The 14,378-nt window shown below is 35.2% G+C and overlaps 1 long non-coding RNA gene across 1 annotated transcript; it reads left to right on the top strand.

Moving 5' to 3' along the window:
* Positions 1-5,213: 5,213 nt before the first annotated feature.
* LOC147840370 (uncharacterized) lies at positions 5,214-13,880 on the top strand. The gene is made up of 6 exons (XR_015512031.1): positions 5,214-5,284; positions 5,621-5,653; positions 5,754-5,793; positions 7,493-7,531; positions 8,745-8,869; positions 12,205-13,880. It is a non-coding gene; the product is annotated as an uncharacterized LOC147840370 (long non-coding RNA).
* Positions 13,881-14,378: the final 498 nt, after the last annotated feature.

The raw sequence follows: 14,378 nt of genomic DNA, 5'->3' as shown, positions 1-14,378 counted from the left end.
CTACATGCCAACTAATTCTCATTAGACTATAAGTAGACTGTTAGGTTGGGGTTAGGGTTAGTGTAAGTTGACATGTACTTGCAAAATTTCTTATTGTCAGTTAAATGTCTGTTGAAGGAGCAGTATTAACAGATATTAAACAGACAGTCTAATACTCAAACAGACCATCAAAATAAAGTGTTACCGAAATATGCACTTGTGAAATTGCATTTAAACAGTACATTTGACAGCAGTTTTTTAAGGTAAAATGATGGCTACAGGGCAGGCCAACAATTTAGTAAATTTTTTTTGTGCACAACACCAAATAAACCAGCCTATAAGACAACTATTTTACATTTGTCAGTTTAGTAGCTAATTCATACGTATTTGAATGAGTTCAGTCGTACGAAAATGTACAATTAAAAAAAGGAGGCATGGCACCCAACCCCGCTACTAAATTGCACAAATTAGATTGTATACGAATTAGCCACTAAATCAAAAAGTTACAAATTGCCATGAGATCTTGTTGAAAAAACACCACAAAACAACTGAACAATGTCTACTTTAAAAAAAAAACGGATGCCTCTTCTGTTTATCTCCATATGGACATCGTTTCTGGTCAGTTTGCTCAGTATATCACTTTCTACTATGTTGTTTTTGTGATGTTCTCAGGTTCGAGTCTGGTGAAAAACACAGCTCCACAAAAAAGATGAATGCACTGTGAAATCAAGGTAAAACTATGCAGTTGTAGTGCTCTTTACTCTTATGTTTGCTATTGTTTAGATTTAGGGAAGGGTTTAGGTTAGTGGTTCACAGTGATCTTTATGACAAGACCTGCTTTTCACATGGACATGTACAAGAAAGATGTGTTTCTTAAATGTATTCTGAATAACATATTTCAGATTTGCAAACATGTAGACAGCGCCCTCTAGTGGATTTGACTTTTGGAATGTGCAACTACACATACCCAGTGCAATGTAATTTACATTTTGCAAATAAGCAGGCTGCTTCACGCTTTCCCAATGAGTATGAGTTGGTATAAAAGTGTTGATCTATATACTATAAGTATGTAAAAACAGGAACTTGAAAGAAATATTCTAACAGCAGCTCATGTAAACACCTTAATCATAAAATTGTCTTATTCACAATAAGGTAAATAATTTGATTACTGACACTCATGTAAACATACACTGATAATGCAAACAGACAGGAAGAGTTGTTTGGGGATCTATTAACATAGTGAACATATTTGGGATGTGTTACCATATTATATGTAAAATGTCATCTGACCTGGAGTCAGATTTTGATGTTGATCTAGTGTGCAGGATCTGCTGCTGTATCATTATAAAGTGTTTGATGAGACTTCAGCGTGAAGTGAGTAAGCATGTTTTCACGTCAGTGGAGATGTCATAATCATCATCACCAGGACTGTTATTTACTTAGCAAGCGATCTTGAGTTCATTTGCATTTACACATGAGCAGTCTATCCAGTTGGGACATTTGCTAAAATACTCCTAATCATTTAATCGACCTCAGCTGTGTGTGGATTTCACTAATGATTTAAGTCAACAAGGCCACAGTGGAGTCAGTAATGGGGATTCAAACACAATCTGCATTTCTGTTTTACAAATGTTTGGTCTCATGTACAGCATGGGTTTTGAATATTAATTCAACGTTTTGTAATATTTGATTTTTATTATAATACATTTTGCAATGCAATTTATTTGGATTAATTATACACATTTAATTTAATAAAAAGTGACAAATTTATATAATATAATATAATATAATATAACATAATATAATATAATATAATATAATATAATATAATATAATATAATATAATATAATATAATAGTAAATCCAAAAAGAAATACATTTATTTGTCAAGTTTCATAGATTTCAAATAGGTTACAGCTACCAGCATTCTTCTAAGTATCTTATTTGTGCTAAAAAGAAGAAAAAACTCAAAGAAAAAAAGAAAAAGATTTAAAACAGAGGTTAGCCTAGGTTAGTCTAGCCGCCTCATACACTGACCATTTAACTGCTTAGTTCATGCACAGCTAAAGAGGTGAAATTTAAAAATAATCTAATAATAATAAATTAAACCGCGATTTCTCTTTTTTTTTTTTTTTTTTTTTTGATGAAAAATGAAATATAGCGTTACTAACCAACAAGGAAACACACATGGGCTGTGCTTCTACATAATTCATTCATAGAAAGAAAATGCCAGAAAGGGGAAATTGTTGGATTTGTGCCGAATATTAGCATGATTGACCCATAACAGTGTACAGTACTTATAACTGTCAGTATGTTTGTGTGCTTTTTATACAATTTCTATTCTAATTTGCAGTTTAAATGAAAAAAAAAAATAAACTGAAATGCAAATGAAGGTATAAAAAGCAGAAGTGAACAAATAGATTTTCCCTTCCAGCAAATATTAATCCGACACCAAATATAAAAGCAGACACTAACCTGCTATAATGTCGCGACCATTGACTAAATCTCTAAAAGACGGATGAAAACTTGGTGAATTGTAGCTCTGACATGGACATGAGGGTTATAAATGACTGAAAAACAGCTGCAGGTGAAGTATATTGACTGCAAGGGATCAGTTTGTGATCACATCTCAGTTTTGTTCTGTTGAAATGAAATTTTTTATATACGTAGCTTGAAACAGATGAAAATATGACTGCTATTAGTATGACTACTATTACGAGGGCTTAAACAGAGCAGTGCTCATAATTTCGAGCGGAAAAAAAAGAAAGCTGGGAAACATAACCTGCTTTGTATTTTTGTAGGAAACACAGTTTAGATCTTTTTACGGTAGGAGGTGTGTGAGTTATTGCCATCTATCACTGAATGTGTCAGGAATACCGAAAACAAAACCAACTTACCGCTGCTCTTTTAGTGCCCCTCACAGAGCTTGATCCACACTGGCAATTCTCCCCTTGGTTTTAGGTTTTGGAAAGGGAAAAAAATTCTACCGCCCTTTCCAAACTTTTAGGATACCGGGTGTCAGATTTGCACAATCCTTATGCACAGTGCTTTGGCTTGTTTCCCTCGCTCGAAAGCTTGACAGACCTCCTGTGCATAGCTACGGTTGCTAAGCCACGATTGGTGTGTGGCAGTTTTTGGGCATGGCTTAGTAAAGGGTTAATTGAGAAAAACTGTAACTTAATTTATTTAACTCTATATTTAACTCTGTTCAGATGAACGTCAGATTTACCACTATTTGCCACTACGTATTTTTCTCTTAAAGTCTTATCCTGCATGACCATAAGGTAGATCTCTTAACCCTTCGTAAGCAGAACTACAAATATTATACAAACATAGTAATACAAACATAAAAGGGTTTAACCTTTCAGATGTTTCAGTGTAAATCCTGATCTGATATCAACATCAAACCAGACTTTAAATGCAAAATATAACCTTAACCTCAGCTACCCCAAGCTACGCATCTTTAATCCAAGTTCAAAGGTGTTTTTTTTTTTTTTCTAAGCAGGACATTTTTCTTAGAGGAGCCAATTTGGACTCTCTCAAGAACCTGTTTGAATTGGGCCTGAAATGAAAACGACGCACTATCTGCCCAGTCCTGCGTGAGTCAAAGATGATTCTCAGCCTTTCATCTGCTCACCAAGAGGTGCATGAGTCACGCTGGCATATTAGTGTTTCCTTGGCAATGCAATATCTTTATTAGAACAGGAAGGAACAGGAAACACGGTTATTGGTCTCATATTACTTTCGTGTGCTAACCCTGGGCAACCCGTAGGTACTCACAGTCCTTGAAAAAAAGTATTTTCCTGAAAATTACGTTATCGGAGACTCCCTTGTTTAGAGGGATATAATGTTGAAGGTATTGGAGGAACATCTTGGGTGTTATGCTATCCATTATCTATTTTTTGATATTAGCATTAAATACCAGAGCCGTGGACGGTTGTTTTTGCTACTGTATTAATAAATTAAAATCATGATAATTGCTTCTTGTTTGTAACAAACTTTGTCTTCATCTTCCTGATCACTCCACATAATGTCCACATCTGAGATTTTCCATCTGCTGCACTCTCAAGAACTTCAAGATCTGTAAATTCTGCATATGAAATAGTTTCAGCAATGAATAAGTACATCAATATTTTTTATATAAAAAATTCAGTAACAGATTTTGAACCCATTGTCCATCCTAATGAACAGACATAAAAATATCCTGATCTAGAGCTTTCGAAAATTATAAAAAAATATATAAAGTTTAATTAGTAAGTCATTTTATTTCGTTTTTTAAAAAAAATTTTTTTGATTGCTTGTTCTTTAACATACAATCTATGAAATATTGGCAAACGTATCAATAAATATAAATGAAAACATTGTAAATGTGGCTTATGTCTCTGTCTGGAATAAAGTGATGCCATGCTGCTTTTCATTCATTCATTTTCTTTTTAGCTTAGTCCCTTTACTAATCTGGGGTTGCCACAGCGGAATGAACCGCCAACTAATCCAGCATATGCCCTTTCTAGCTGCAACCCATCATTGGAAAACATCCATACACACTCATTCACACTCATACAATACGGACAAATTAGCCTACCCACTTCACCTATAGCGCATGTCTTTGGACTAGGGGAAACTAGAGCACTCGGAGGAAACCCATGCTAACATGGGGAGAACATGCAAACTCCACACAGAAATGCCAGCTGACCCTGTCTAGGCTTAAACCAGCGACCTTCTTGCTGTGAAGCGATCGTGCTACCCACTGCTACACTACCCTAAGTGTAGTGGATTTATTTATTTCTTTTCTAGATACAGCATGCCAGGTCTTACTGCCATGTAATTGGATGACAATCATCCACTCTCATGGACTGAGGGCTTTAAATGAGATGATATGCTCAGGAAACAATAAAACATTGGCTGTCATGTGATGTCCATTGTAATGGACACAGGGTCAGTGTCTTAAGTTTTTGTTTGTTTTCATGAATAACCAAAGCTATCTTGGGACAATTCAGGACTTTTTGATGTAGTGCTCTTTGAAAATTACTCTGCATTTTAAGTTCTTCAACAAGAATTTGTAATTTGAAACAACAAAGTTGATAATTCAACTTATCCTGATTTTCACTGTCTCAACTTGTCTGTAATACAGTGTTTGTCCACTTGACCTAAAAACATATGCTAAACCAGCTTCCTTTAAGTTGCGCTCCATACTTCCAATCCAGCATGTGGTGGAATATGCACCATTAAGTCAATTTGAAAACTGCTAGTTAATTACAAGATTCAGAAGTCAGACAACTGGGATATTTTTCAATCATCACATCAGGTAAGTAATGCTGCTTCAAATTTGTGTTATAACTTGTAAAATGACTGATTGTCAATGTATTGTTCCCAGTATAAATGTTTCTAAAGCAGATTAGACCTTTGCTAATACTGTACATGTGGAGTTTTGCCACATTTATAAAGCTAAGTGAAGTTTGTTTTAGCTTTGAATTTGCAATATTTCAATGTGTACAAAATGATACCTGTCTAGTTCTCTGACTAATCTACTACGGATATTATTTTATATAGATCCTAATGGATCTCCCATTTATATTCAGTATAAAACATTTTGGAAAAAATTAACAGTTATTCATTTAAATGTATTTTTCTCATTTTAAAGGTTGTTTCCAGAGAGCAGACTGACTTAATAAAGGTGAGATTTTACCATTTCCTTTCATAAATGTACAGTTATCGAATATTTAAGAACAAATAATTTTAATAATTTACTGAAATTTGATTTTCTCATTCTAAAGGTTGCAGCACATTCCCAGAGGCCAGACTGACTTGCAACAGGTGAGATTTTAACAACATTTTTTTGTATGTTTACAGTAGACTAGGGGTGGTCCATAGTGTATTTTGTGTGGCTTGGTTGTGTTTATAAAATGCAAAACAATTTGTGCTCATGTTTCATTTGTAGAAAATCACTGTGGAGAGGTAAGCGTGATCAAACACCCAATCAGGGGGGAGAGCATGCTAGGAGCCCGGCGGCTAATCAGCGGGTCAATCAGAAATGATAAATAACACCTGTCTTTCTAGTGATTGGGCCGGAGAGACTCCCTTCTTAAGGAGAACGGGAGGAGCAGTCGGGAGAGGAGAGAGCACACACCCACACATACACCGATACATGTGTGGTGACAGCTAACAATAAATAAAATATTTTGCTTACCTGAATCACCGACCCTGTCTTCTTCTTCCCTCAACAACGAACTTTATTACAATCACCTTGTTTTTTCATTTATCTTACTTATATACTGCTACTCAGCTAACATGAAAACAACTGTCATATTTCCTACTTCCTCCAAAAGCCCACCCTAAAGAGACCTTGATTGGTCAGCTAACATAATGTGCTGTGATTCGCAGATCGGCTTCATGTCATCACATCACGCCCCTACAAGCACATGCTTTTGCACTGTGTAAACAGCAGCAGTTTGTGCTTTAATCCGACAGAAAATGAAGAGCACACAGCTGAACCTCACGCCCGCTCTCTAAAATAAAATCTGACAAGTGTCTTACACATATATTCAAAATAAGCAAGTGAAAGCAATATAAAACGTTTTGCGAGTTTGTTTATTGAGATGTAGAATGAAGGGAAAGCGGCCACATACAGAGACACTAAAAGTGGCTGCATAGAGCCGCTGCGAGTGTTTACAGCAGTTTGACAGATAAATATGAATTTGTAGCTAAATTGTTAGCGGTGCCAAACAGCATTTTCCATTGTTTACATCCTAGTTTACGTCCTCGCTACAACATCAGACACATTAGCATTAGAAACTGTGCATGTAATAATTTCCTCTGCCTCTCGCTGTCTACTCTTGCCTCGAGTCCTAGGCTGTTTCAGATTTGTTGCAAAATCAGCACCATGGGAGGTAGGGCGTTCTCTTTCCGTGCACCCAAACTGTGGAATGCTCTTCCCACAAACATTAGGAATGCTGGTTCCATGGACTGTTTTAAGAAGCTACTTAAAACTAAACTTTTTAAGGGTGTTTTTAAATTGTGATAGCTTTTTTATTCTTACTGTGTTTTTATTGTTTTTTTATTTATTTTTTTACTGTGCTTTGTTGTTTGTACTTTCTTGTAAGTGCTTTGGGTCTTAGAAAAGCGTGTTATAAATACATATTATTATTATTTTTAATTATAATTATTAATATTAATATTATTAATAATAGATCAATTTTAACAAATAAAACATTGTTGTGACTCACAATCCACAGCTTCGTCTGTTTAAAAAGTTTTATGCTGAATCCAGCATTGAACTGGGAGATTCTGGAAGCTGTCCTATGTCAAATGGTAGCTTTATATTTTTTGTAATATTAAACTTTGAAGCGTATAACATCCGAAATGTTGTTTATGTTTACACAGCTACATTACACATCAACTAAAGTTTCAAAAATTATATCATAGCAGACCACCCCTTTAAGATTTATTGATTTTTATTTATTTATTTATTTTTTTTACAAAGATTCACATAAATGCCATTTTCTCATTCTTAAAGATGCAGCACAATACCAAAGACCAGGATGACTTACAACAGGTAAACATGTTACGTTTTACGTGTTTCGTTTCCTTAGTAAGAACAGGCTGGAATAACACATGTGTCGGGTGATTTATGACAGCAGATCAGTTTTGTGATTGCCGAGAGCAACTTTCTCCCAAGGAAAATTGCTGTTTTAGTGTCAAGCTTTTCTGCCACAGAGTGTTTATCAAGATAGTTTCAGCGGTGCATTTATCACAGGTTGATTAAACCCATTTTTTTTCAAATAATTTCCCCACCAAATATGAATAGCAAGCTTAATATCTTCCCCTGACACAACATGGCATTTGAGATGGTACAGCTTTCACATACACAACAGCATCAGAAGCATAATTCCACATGATCCATTCATATGTGAGTCACATCCACGGCTGTTAGCAAGTGCTTTGAGCTGCCTGACTCTAACGTGACAGAGGTTAATGGAGAAGGAGGATGGCTTGACATTTCAAGTCTCTGTCATTTTAACGCACATTTACCTGAGCACTTGCCAGCTTATTAATTACCAGTAGTAATTGCCTTCTTGAGGCGTAAAACCACAAAATCTCATAATAATAATCTCATAAATCTCATAAATAAAATATTTGTACAGTGGAAAATGATATGCATGTAAGTGTTCAAAAAGCTTATGCTGTATGTCAGTCACCTTTATACACACTAATATACCAGGTTAACCAGAAAGCGAGTGGAGTGACAATTTCTACACTAAAAATTTATTGCTGCTTTAAATTTTTTAGTTCTATGAAATTAAATGTTATAGTAATCTCAACTTATATCAATCAAACTGGCTAAACATATTACCACCCAGGCTCATTCTGATTACATACCACTATATACATTTCTGGAGACAACAAAATACGTCCAAAGTGTTCTGTTTTTTTTTTTTTTTTGCAGTTTTTGTTTTCGTGAATCCACCAGAGAGACCCCTTTGTACATTTTTTCAGATCTCAAATTTCTCTTACTGGTGCCAGTGCACCTGCTGTTCTCACATAAATCCACCAGAGGCTGCTATCTACTAACTGATTGACTGACAGACCAACCAACCCACCCTCCCCCTTCCCTAAACCCAACTGCATTGTTTTGAAAGGAAAACCAGTAAAAGAAAAGTCCTCATCTGATTTTCACCCCATTTTCAGATTTCACCACATTCTCACAATGTTATTTATTTGTTTATTTTATTTTTTGCCCTTTGTTTTTGTTCTTACCTGCTTTCTAGAACCATTCTTTACTGGACTCGAACTCTGTCGTTGTGGTCGATTTCAATTTGCATCTTAAGTCCGGCGACGTATGGGTCTAGCTACCGGACAAACTGGTTACAGTGGTAAAGTCGTCCACATGCAGGTAAGCGGTCAACTGTTTAGCACGAAAAAACAGCATCATACCGACTCTTATTGTTCGTTTTAAAGACGAAATGCAGCCCTGCATAGCTCTGGTTACATAATTTGTGATCTCCAGAAATGTATATAAGTCTAAGTTTTCAGAATGAGCCTATATTGAAATGTTAAGTTAAACTTTGTATAGTTTAAATATTTTAGTAGACACTTGATTAACTTAGTAAGATGAGTTAAAGCAACTTAGAAATATTTGTTGTCTTGACTTTTTGTCACTACATTTTGTACAGTGTAATAATTCATCTTTGACTGCATTATGAGGATTTCACATTCATAATATGATCAAAGATTGCATTTCGGGAACTAGAAACATTTAAATGCCACCCGGCTCAAATTAACGTATTGACTATATTTAATCATGTTATCGACAAACAAATATATTTACACAAAAAAAAATGACATTTGTTGTTTGTTCAAACTTCTTTTTTAAAATGAGCTGAAGCAACAAACTGTTTGAGTTTTTTGGTGGAAAACTTAATTGTTTTATGTTCAATCCACTTAAATTTGTGAAGTTAAGTTAACTTCTTTATGTTGTCCCAACACTAATCAATTGTGTGGAAGCCAGCATTTTTTTTTACAGAGTATATATAAATAAAAGAAATAATTGTTTTGCCTGCAAGCTACATAATAAGGGCATTCTTCCGTTAATCAAGATGTTGAATGAATGATTCCCTGATTCACTTCTGAAAAGCAATAACCATGGGGAAATTTCAGAATTAATTTGAATTGTTGAAATAATTGATTCAGTAAATTATTCTTTAATTTGCTCTTAGGCACTCATTAGTTTTAATGAATAACTTAATGCTTGAACAAATCAATTAAATGAATGATTCGGTGATTAACTAGATAAAACATGACTTGTTGAGCAAATCGGTTCAATGGATAATTCTTTGACCAACTCATTAAAACTCAATTATTTTTGTTTCTAAAGTAATTTATGTTATAGAATGAATCAGTTGAGTGATTGATTCAGTCTTTTACTCATAAAAAGACTAAATGAGTCTTTGACTCGATCCAAAAGAGTCACTTGTTTGTTTTGTTTCTGAATGAATCAAAGTTAGGGCGAGGCAGAACCTCGGCTCAGTTGGTGTTTCTGTGTGGAGTTTGCATGTTCTCCCTGCCTTCGCGTGGGTTTCCTCCGGGTGCTCCGGTTTCCCCCACAGTCCAAAGACATGCGGTACAGGTGAATTGGGTAGGCTAAATTGTCCGTAGTGTATGAGTGTGTGTGTGGATGTTTCCCAGAGATGGGTTGCGGCTGGAAGGGCATCCGCTGCGTAAAAACTTGCTGGATAAGTTGGCGGTTCATTCCGCTGTGGCGACCCCGGATTAACAAAAGGACTAAGCCGACAAGAAAATGAATGAATCAAAGTTGGCGACACAGTGGCTCAGTGGTTAGCACTCTTACCTCACAGCAAGAGGGTCGCTGGTTCAAGTCCCTGCTAGGTCAGTTGGTATTTTTGTGTGGAGTTTGCATGTTCTCCCCATGTTTGTGTGGGTTTCCTCTGAGTGCTCCGGTTTCCCAAACAGTCAAAAGACATACTCCATAGGTGAATTAAATAAACTAAATTGGCCGTAGTGTATGTGTGTGAATGAGTGTGTATGGAAGTTTTCCAGAACTGGGTTGCAGCTGGAAGGGTATCCACTGTGTAAAACATATGGCAGTTCATTCCACTGCGCGGACCCCAGATGGATAAATGAACTAAACCAAAGGAAAATGAATGAATGAATCAAAGTTTTTGAACAAAAGATTCTTTAAGGCAATCCCTTGGTTAATTTCTGAACGAGATGACAACTGATTAAACCGGTTCAATAAATGATACTTTGACTCACTTAAATATGTACAGTATATTTATAAGAAACATCACTCATTTTGTTCCTAAATAGTGTTCTTTTTAGTTTTTAAACAAATCAAAACTATCCTCCTGAAATAATAATTTAACCATTATTGAAATAATCTCTTTGCACAGATTATCTAAAATGCATACATAAACGCTGTTGATATATTTTACAGTAAGGTTCCATCACTGTAGTTGATGTTAGTTAATGAATCAAAAATGAGCAATACAGAATTTTTGCTGTAATTGATTTATAGTTAGCTTACTAGCAGCAGTTTGCCAGTAACTTACTGTAAATCAGTTACAGCAAAAAAGTATTTACAGCACCTTTCATCTTGCTGTATTTGTATTTAAAGTATTGCATGTATATCTTTGCTGTATAATATACACAATGTGACTTTAAAATTACAGTAACATACTTCATAACTGCCCTACAGTAAAATACAGTTCATATTACAGTTAAATAAGGTGTAATTGACAAAAAATTTTAACAGTGTATTAATCATTACTGGCACTCGCAAGTTTAGCCACATTACTCCTATCCTGTGCTCCCTTAATTGGATGCAGATATGTTTTAGAATTGAGTTAAAATGTTTAATGTATGTGTTTTTAAGGTTTTAAATGACCTGGCTCTGACTTATGTCTAATCTTATCACTGTTAAAATCTCTAGCAGATGTTTAAGGTCATCGAACCAGAAAAGGCTAGTTCCCAGATCCAAATTGAAAAAAAAAATTATATTGAGCTTTCTCAGTAGTATCCTTAAATGTGGAACGGGTTACATATGTCCATTAGAACCATTTACAGTGAATCTTTGTTCATTGAGGGAAACTTAAACTTCACCTCCTAGAAAGAGCTTTTAAATTGGGAGAAAATGTTTCTAATTGTACCTATCTGGTGTCTTGTTACTTATCGCTGATGCTGTGTGGTATGTCTGATGTATTCTACGTTGTGTATCTGTTGCTGTTTATTTTTGATCATTTGGTTTTAGGTTTGTACAGCACAATGGTCAACAACTGTTGTTTTATTGTGCTTTATAAATAAATAAACTAAACTAAACAGTGCACATGGGTAATATTTTACAATAAGGTTGTATTAGTTTATGCATTTACTAACATGAATGTTACAATAATTAACAATAACTAATGCAACCGTACTGTTAAGTGTCACCAATACATTTATAACCATGTTTATTCATCATTTTTCACATTGTTTCATGAAAATTAAGTCTTTGGATTTTAATAATGCATTAGTAAATGATTTATAAACGCTTTTTCATTCTTACTGTAGTTCATGTTAGTAAATACATTAACTAGCATTACCTTACAGAACCTCATAGTGTGACCACATATAACCAGTTTTACACTTAGATTTGTGGACAGCATTACATGCATCAGCACTCCATCAGAAGCAACTTCATACATTACAGTCATTTATTTCCTTTTTTTACAGACTTTAAAGGTGAACTATAGACCTCCAGAGCTAGTGCTGCTTCATAAAGGCCAGACGGAGGAATTTCACTCTTTGACGTGACCTGTCAAGTGGCCATTAGCTGACCTTTTGATTGGTGACCTCATCAGTATGCAGATGAATGACCTCCAGACAACTGACTCAAAGACGAGGTCGCCATACAGTCTCTGAACAGGTCAAAACTCTATAGACTTCTTCTGTTCAGGAGGCTTTTAAAGTAGTCTGTGAAACCTGAGGCTTTGAAGGTGCACAAACCAACAGTCTGTGACGCACCAAAACCTGGTAAGCACGAATCGGAGACAGTGGGAGATCTAGCTTTGGGCATCACAAAGGAAATACAAAGGCAAAAAGGGAAAATGAGATTCCAGTGGGGGTCCGGTGATGCGTAAGGAAATATAATTCACACTAATGGATTAGATAATTACGTCTGAGATGGTACACACTGATGAAATATGAAATGGTTTTCGGTTATGTGGAATCGCTTCATACGTAAGCCGTACTGTGATGCCTCGTGTGAAAAGCATAATGTGATCAGATATGAGGTATAAATTAATGCTTTGAAGAATTTTCACCTCAATCTGCATCAAGAGCTTTTAGAAGGATGTAAACGCTAGTTTTTACTGTTCATAAGTTAATAAATGAGACCAAATTACTATAATAAAAAATTAAACACCCTATTAGTATATATATTTTTGTCCATTTTAATGGACATCAGGTCAGAACAGTTGTACTTCCTAAACATTATACTGTACCAACATAAAATACAACAACAACAAAAACTAACACTCACCAACCACTTATTAGGTACACCTTACTAGCACCGGGTTGGACCCTTTTGCCTTCAGAACGGCCTTAATCCTTCATGGCATAGATTCAACAAGCTACTGGAAATATTCCTCAAAGATTTTGGTACATGTTGACATGTAAGCATCACGCAATTGCTGCAAATTTTACGACTGCACATCTATGATGCGAATCTCCATTAACCTCATCCCAAAGGTGCTCTATAGGATTGAGTTCTGGTGACTGTGGAGGCCATTTGAGTACAGTGAACTCATTCTCATGTTCAAGAAACCAGTCTGAGATGATTCGTGCTTTATGACATGGTGTTATCCTGGTGGAAGTAGCCATGATGATGGGGTTACTGTGGTCGAAAAGAGATGAACATGGTCAGCAACAATACTGTAGTAGAGTGTGGCACTGACACAATGCTCAATTGCTACTAATGGGCCTAAAGTATGCTAAGAAAATAGCCCCCACACCATTACAACCAGCCTGAACCGTTGATGTAAGGTAGGATGGATCCATGCTTTCATGTTGTTTATGCCAAATTCTTACCCTAACAACAGAATGTCACAGCAGAAATCGACACTCATCAGACCAGACAACGTTTTTCCAATCTTCTATTGTCCAATTTTGGTAAGCATGGGCGATTATAGCCTCAGTTTCCTGTTCTTAGCTGACTGGAGTGGCACCCGGTGTGGTCTTCTGATACTGTAGCCTGTCCACCTCAAGGTTGAATGTGTTGTGTGTTCAGAGATTCTCTTCTGCATACCTCGGTTGTAACAAGTGGATCTGTATATTCTGCATATGAAATTGTTTCAGCAATGAATTAGCACATCAATATATTTTTTTTATATAAATAAAAAAGTTTAACCAATTCATTCAAATCCCTGATTTCTTTTGCTTTTGCCCTGATGACAATATAATATTTTATTAAGATATTAGTATTCAGCTAAAAGATTAAGACAGATTACCTAAACAATTAAATTTCTGTTATCATTTACTCATTACTTGTTTAAAAGCCTGTTTGAGTTTCTTCCTTCTGTAGAATGCAAAAGAAGATATTTTGAAACATGTTGCAAACCTGTAACCATTGACTTCCATTGTATTTATTTTTCCTACAATGAAAGTCAATGGTTACAGGTTTTACGATATCATCAAAAATATTTTTTGTTCTTCTTTTGTTTGTTCTGTAGCCAATCAAAAACATTTAAGGTAGGATAAAAATTATTGACCTCAACAGTTGTTACATTTAAAAAAATGTGTTTTTTATGTATATTTTTCATTACATATTTTTACAAAAATATGTATATTTTTCATTTCAACTAAAAGACACAAGATTTCTCCAGAGGAAAATGCAGGAAAAAAAAAAA

This window comes from Danio rerio, chromosome 16 (genome assembly GCF_052040795.2).
Source record: "Danio rerio strain M-AB ecotype USA chromosome 16, GRCz13ab, whole genome shotgun sequence".
NCBI classification, from domain to species: domain Eukaryota; kingdom Metazoa; phylum Chordata; class Actinopteri; order Cypriniformes; family Danionidae; genus Danio; species Danio rerio.
Note: the sequence above shows the minus strand (reverse complement) of the source record. Positions and strands in the feature narration are given on the sequence as shown.